The sequence below is a fragment of the Penaeus chinensis genome, chromosome 33, assembly GCF_019202785.1.
Source record: "Penaeus chinensis breed Huanghai No. 1 chromosome 33, ASM1920278v2, whole genome shotgun sequence".
Taxonomy (NCBI): Eukaryota; Metazoa; Arthropoda; class Malacostraca; order Decapoda; family Penaeidae; genus Penaeus; species Penaeus chinensis.
This window is the reverse complement of record NC_061851.1, coordinates 34,781,336-34,788,438: the sequence shown is the minus strand read 5'-3', so window position 1 is coordinate 34,788,438 and position 7,103 is coordinate 34,781,336.

Below are 7,103 nucleotides of genomic sequence, written 5' to 3'. Positions count from 1 at the left end.
AACATCTCTCTCTCTCTCTCTCTCTCTCTCTCTCTCTCTCTCTCTCTCTCTCTCTCTCTCTCTCTCTCTCTCTCTCTCTCTCTCTCTCTCTCTCTCTCTCTCTCTCTCTGAGTTCTTTCAAAACACCTAACTGTTCGAAGAAGACCAAGGAAATGCCTTTTGAATGCACAGATGAAAAAATAATAATGGGTATCATCACAACTAGTATCAGTTATCATGAATTTATATATATATATATATATATATATATATATATATATATAAACTTTTTCATTACAGCTTCATTACAGTTTCATCATTTACTACGACTCTCACACTTCTCGAAGCATACAGCCTGTGAAGATATCTGAAAAAAATCCAAATCACATCAGATTCGTAAAAATAAATCAGTAAGAAGAGGGTGAAGAATTATAAGAAGAAACACACAAAGTAATTAGCTAGACAAACCAAATCGGCTTCACTCATACAGCATGAGCTGGAACAAAGTCCTGCCTTACAGACGAATCCTACAGTAAAACAACTAAAGGGGCAGTCACATAAAGGCACGGTCGCCTTTTCAGCAACTACATTAATGTCGTGTTTCCTCTTTCTCTGAAATGGTGTATATTAAATGGATACATATTTTCCAAATGCTTGAGCCACCCTACTTCTGTCCTTTGAAAGTTTCAGGGGCAAATAAGAAACCTAAACTTCGGGTGTAGTTAATGGTTATTACCTTGACAAATTGAATTTATATAATCGGTCTTTCGCATCATGGAAAATGTCGGCAATTGGTGTATTTCACATAAGTACCCTAAAAAGGAAACTATCCTATCTGCAATAAAATGCGCTCCTACAGCAATCACTGAGAGTCACAAAACTTCGGACAGTGTATACGAATATTGATGCATTTGTATAAATAGTATGAGAGCAGATTGATTGTGCGTGTCCTGAATAAATATAATATTTTGCAGCTCTTAGGAGAGTTCTCGCCTTCGATTGCATTGTGCAAGTTGAATTGGTAGGAGCTCTTCCCGAACTGAAACTGTTTGACTAGCAATGTCAGCATGTGACTAGCAAAATGAAGGATGAAGGCTTTTAAATGCCTGTTGATAACGATCGCAGAAGTTTTAGTAAGGAGTTGTTGATCTAATCAACTTAATGAACACACAGTTGTAGCATACAGCATTAAAGCCCATTTCCACATGAAAATTTACCATTCAGTTATATATATATATATATATATATATATATATATATATATATATATATATAAACAGAGACAATGTGACGATTGAATATACAATTCATCGGTTGATCAAAGCAGTTTTAAAGTGGGGAGGGATGAGCAATTAGGGAGCTCAATTCACCATGGCCTAGTAGGTATGGAGGGCTAGCAGTAATGGGGCAGTCACATTAGACTTGTGTATCCGGGGATCCCTAAGCCATCAGGGTCACAAGGACGAAAATCTCTGTATACCGCAACCCTGTTGGTATTTTGTCCAGGCTAATTACAAAATGTGGTGGAATGGCTTTTCTAAATTTGGTGTCTTCTTTCTGTAAACTTTCCATTGACATCCGATGATACTAATAGAATCCACGGCCATCTTCGTTGCGTAGTTCATTCATGAGGTTATTGTTAACGATATAGTCTTTTAGGTCTTTTATAGTTCTGTATAGCGGAACACTATGTGTAGTGTGACCTCCGCTTCCCTGTACCTGCCTATTCGGGGATCGTCGGCCATACCCGACTTGTGTGACTGTTTACAGAATGCTGAACAGACATTTACCAAGCACTTGTTTAAATTAATATTGTAATGTAACACTAATAATAAGGAAGACGATCATTTTTTTTACTCTAACGTTATTACTAGGATTTTTTAATGGGTAGTGGGTCTTACCGAGTGATTAAAGTGCATATTCGACAATAAATAAATAAATAAAAGTAAAGATTAATCTGGAGAAGTCTTGCAGCATAACAGAATAGAAAACATGGGTGTGAAAATGCAGTAAACCAAAATTTTGAGGGTCAAGTAATATTTTTGTACTTCAAATCCTTATCTTAAAATAATAATATTGATATTAATAATAAGTACATGATCTGAGTAATTTCGGGTAGAAGTTATTGTAACTGTGTAATATCGAATGACCACTTCAAGTTGACGCACCCCAAAGCCGCGGGTATGAGACAGAGGGCGGAGCCAGTCAATTACATTTCACAACACTTCAATCCCTCCTCCTCCTCGCTTGTCGATACTTGCATTGCCCATATATACGCGACCATAATATCAGAACATCTTTTTTAACACGTTCCATAAGCAGAGTTCTCGTTTGCATTTTAGGGTTTCCTCTTTCGTGAGCTTTGTCTCTTGCCTGGATCCTTTGTGTGCTTCCTTCCTCGTCTGAATCCTCGGATGATTGTTTCCCCTGTGATCCTATGATCACAACAAACTTTGCAGAGATGAGGCATTGTTTGTTACCAGCATGGGCATACTGTCCCTTGTTGCAAAGCCAGTACCCGCTGTGCTTTTTAGGAGATCAACTAATCCATCTGTGAAGTGTACTGCTGCCTGAGGGAGTGACGACTACAATGATCCATTCTGCTTCTGTCTTCTGTCGAAGAGGGTATTGACTTTTTTTTTTTTCTTTTCTTGACAAGATCATGGCTGAAAACTGAAAAGTTCAAGTCAATGCCAACAGCAGGGGTCGAACGTGCTCTTAGCTAGTAACTGATGAGTAACTCTGAGGTAAATGCGTTTCTGGCTGTTTGGGAGCCCATGAGGTATTTGAAAAAAGGACGAAATCTAGCTTCAGATGTCTGAGTGCCTTCTGTCTAAGATGTGTGTCCTTGGGTGCCTGGATAACCTTGGCAAAGAACTTTACCACCATTAGATTAATTTTGGAGTCCAGGGGGATAAAATTAGCTTCCATGCGGAGGTTAAGGGCCTTTGACCATTTCAAAAACATGGCCTTCGCCCTGGCTACAGAGATCTAAAGCCCTGCCCTACAGCACTCTTCAGACACATGTCCAGACAGCGCTCTTTAATCTGTCCAATGGAAATAACTGCTTCGCTAAGGACCCCATCATGTGGCATTCCAAGACATTCTTGGTTTTCCTTTAGTTCAGATGGGAGACCAACCTGTCTGCTTCCGATTGTTTTATCATGGTGGGGTTAATGGGGAGCCAAGCAATTAGTAGCTCATCGAACTTGTTGCCAAAGCTCTGTAAGGGAGGTCTGGTAACCAAAGGACTCACACCATCCAGTGGTCCAGCTAGTTTTCAAACCGGATCATTTTGGCAGTTTCCTTTGCATCCCTGACACCTTCCTCAGGAAAGCAGGGGTTTCGGAGGTCCTCTGCCTTTGGACATGTTCATCTTGTTTTTTTAAAGCAGGGGACATCTATGTGACTCTTGGACTATTGTTAGGTTCAAGGGAATGGTCTGTGAAGTACCTGGTTTATAGCATTTACCAATTTGGCCTCAAGCACATTCATTCTTAATATATAGGGTTCACTGCATCTAAGGCATTGGGCCAAGGCATTGGGTTTGCCAATTGGCCTTATCTCCTTCCCATCTAGGATTTTGCTGCCCCATGGGGTCAGACCAGCATTCAATGGGTTAGTGACAGTTCCTTAGTGATCGCTCATCAGTCTCATTAACAGACCATCTGATTCTCTCCACCTGAGCTACAGTGGCAAAGCTGAGATCTATGACCCTACCTCTGACATGTGTTGGCTCATGGCTGTGGAGCAGTGAGAACTCATAACATAACTGAAGCACTTCAGTCATGCTCTCCAACAGGGAAACAAGTTAGGGTGGTGTCTATAGAAATCTCTAACAGATATTTGACATGGTTAATGGTTAATGGTTAAATGCAAAATAAATGTGCTAGACATCTAAGGTCACGTAGCACTATAGTAAATGGTAGTGAAGGGTGGTTGAGTTAGTGATTAGTTGTCAAAGTTGGGCAAAGGAATTGACGAGTAAATGGGTTAAGGTTGGGTAAGGTAATGTATAGGGGTTAGATCAAGTGAAGGATGTATATGCATTTGAGTAATGAAAAGAGGTTGTCAAAGCAGAAAGTGCGAGACGTTGTGGGAGGGATCACGAAAAATCGGTCCCATTTGGCTGGGCTAAATAGATTATTTAAGAATTTTGTAGAGATGGGGGTAGTAGAAGGACGGGGGCATGTGGAAGAGGGAGTAGTGTTGAGGGAGGTAGTGTTATGGGGAGGTGGACAATAAGGTTGTAAGGTAGTATAAGGGAGGATGGGGTAGTTGATGAAGAAGGTTGTGGGGGTATAGTTGTTGGAGTTGAGCATGTTGGGAGTAGAAATGTCTCCTGGGGTGTTGATTAGGGTGGATACTGTACTAGTCGGCATTGAGGAGGGGGTATTAGTTGTAGTGTTCAGAGCCGTGGTCAAAGGAGAGCCTGGGGTCAGGGAATAGGGCGAGTTTGAATTGGTGGGGCTATTTGATGAAGAGGTAAGCCTGATTGCCTCTAATAATGGTATGGTTAATGGTTAATGGTTATTCATTGTTGGCCATGATAAGCCTGGAGTATGTTGGGGAGAGAAACGGTCCACCCCTCAGGGTCGCTTGAGGGGTAAGGGCTAGACAACTAAAGCAGGGGAATACCGTGCCCATGGCTCCCTCAGGCCGTTCAGGACTGGCACAAAGTCAGCCTTTCATCCTTTCAGCACGACTCTCACACCTTAGGAAGTGGATAGTACAAGGGGTTGGTGAAAGGACAGAAAGGAAAAAGTAGGAGGGGGAAAAAAAGACCATGCAAAATTTGTTGAGTCGAGGGCTGAATCCCAAGGTTGGGGAGTTCCCCAGCATTGGTTCCCAGTCTCCGCCTCCTAAGCCCCCCCACGACAACAACGGGCAAGGGATTGGGGGGGAGAGATTTGACATGATCTCAATAGTTTGGCAGATTGGCTATCATGAATCAAGGAATTGTCACTTTGACCAATCTCTGGTACCTACTGTGCTCTGCAACAAAAAAATATGATGCCTGAGAGGTGGGCTGAATCTACTGTTAGTATATCCTGAAGGAGCATGGTAATGTCACTCTTATTAGATCGCACAATCACAGAGAATGGCACTCTACAGCAGAATGCTTAGTGTGCCATTATGCTATGAATCAGTTATATATGTCGCTTGTGGCATCGATGTTCTCCAGTACATCATCAGGTCCCCTAATGATGGTAGCATCAGATGTTGTTGGAGTCTGACAACTTGAAATCCTCACTGGTTGAGAGGAGTTCATGTGATCACTATCTTCCTGTCAGGGGTGTGCTATTTGAGGGGCTTACCAGGGGTCTACTGGGAGGTCGAGATTCCTTATATCCCTGACCTTCTATCTCCTGGCTTTTGTTTTGTTCTCCGTTGGGTGGCTCCCTCTTTCACAGCTAGTGTAGGAAAGGGAAGGGGTGCCTCAGCCTGAGGTGGCATCACACCCTTCTTATCAAAGAGGAACTGAACGGCTTTTGGGGGGAATTTTGTTGTGTTAGTTGACTCTTTCAAGGTCTGGTCCTTTTTGTGAAACCTAACAAGGCCTGGGAACTCTCTTCTGTTAGAGGTGACCACTGGAAACTAGATAGGTGAGGTGAATCCTTCCTCTTAGGTGAGGGGAGAGGGAGCCCTTTCCTTCTCGTTCTGTCCTTGAGACATGAGTGCTTAGGGAAGTAAGGACAAAATCTGGTCGTTTTCAACAACTTTCTGGCACTTGAGGGCTACCAATCTGACTAAGCATGCCAGGGTACATGCCCTTAGGAGCATCCTAGGATATACCGGCATCTGATTCTCTAGGAGCATCCCATTTGTGAAATTGTAGAGAGCCAAAAGGACGACTCGTCCACCCACCCCTTTAGCTCTCTGCTAGTCCCACCTGGGCAAGTAAATCTCTAGATCTACTTTTATAAGCAATAAATACAATTATTAGTGCCCTGCCTCAGCCTAGGAAGAAGGCAATGGGTGCAACCACTGCAGATTTTATTCCTTCCAATTAAGTAGAGTAGGGGCAGATACCTCTCTCCCCTTGGATCTACCACCACAACTAAATAATTATACCGGCTACATTATTGGTTAAATCACATAAAGATAGAGACTTTACAAAGGAATAATATAGTCATTTAACACCTTTGGTGATAAGATCATTATTAGATCTGTCTGATATGCTCCCTCTATTTAAGCATTTATTGTATTCAACCTTATATTAATTACTATCTTAGTTGAATGACTACTTACAAATATTGTATATATAAAAAGGAAAAGTACAGAGTGAAGCAAAAGTTTAAATGTGATTCTGGTTTTGGCAAATATTGCCAAATGTTTACCATTAGCTTGAATTCAAGCACTGACGTGGCAAGATGTTGGTTTCCATTATCAGCCGTTTCCAGTCTATTGTGTCATTGCTGAAAGGAGTTAAAATATATTTTAAGCTAGTATATGACTGGGCATTTGGTGTGATACCACTTTTAGTACATTTCCTATATTCATCGTCTGATAAACCCAGGGCTAGGTGGTATGCTGAATAACAATAACTAAAATCCACTAGTCACACAGTCCTAATTCTAGAACCAACTCCTGCTGTAAATCTCCCGTTTTGGTTACACTAAAATGATCCTCTGGGATTGGCACGTCTAGGATGGATTCAATATAATTTTTTAAGCTATTATAGCTGTATAATAATCAACGACTGCATAGATTTTCAGAATCTGGGCAAAGAAAGATTTAGGTCTGTCTCGACAAGTTCCCCAGATAGTGTGTCTGTGCCTGGCCAAAATGGTAATAATGACGGACTTTTGTCAAGCCATTTACTGTCCCCAGGATTTCAGTCCCTGCACTAGGATATACTTGATTTTCAAAGGCGAATAAAATATTTATTTTTTGAGAACATCTGCTTTGATTAATTGTACTTTTCTGTATAATTGTCCCTCTAAATGGCAATCAGGAGGAGTGGATATGAGAGTTTCTTTGTGTAAAAGGTCATCTACATTCCTCAGGATTATTGTGAACCGAATTAGGCTGTGGCCCTAATAAGCATATGTCACAAAACAAAGAGGCGGTGGTGAGGCGATGAATGACATTCCCAGCACAGGATCCAAAAAGGGAGCAAT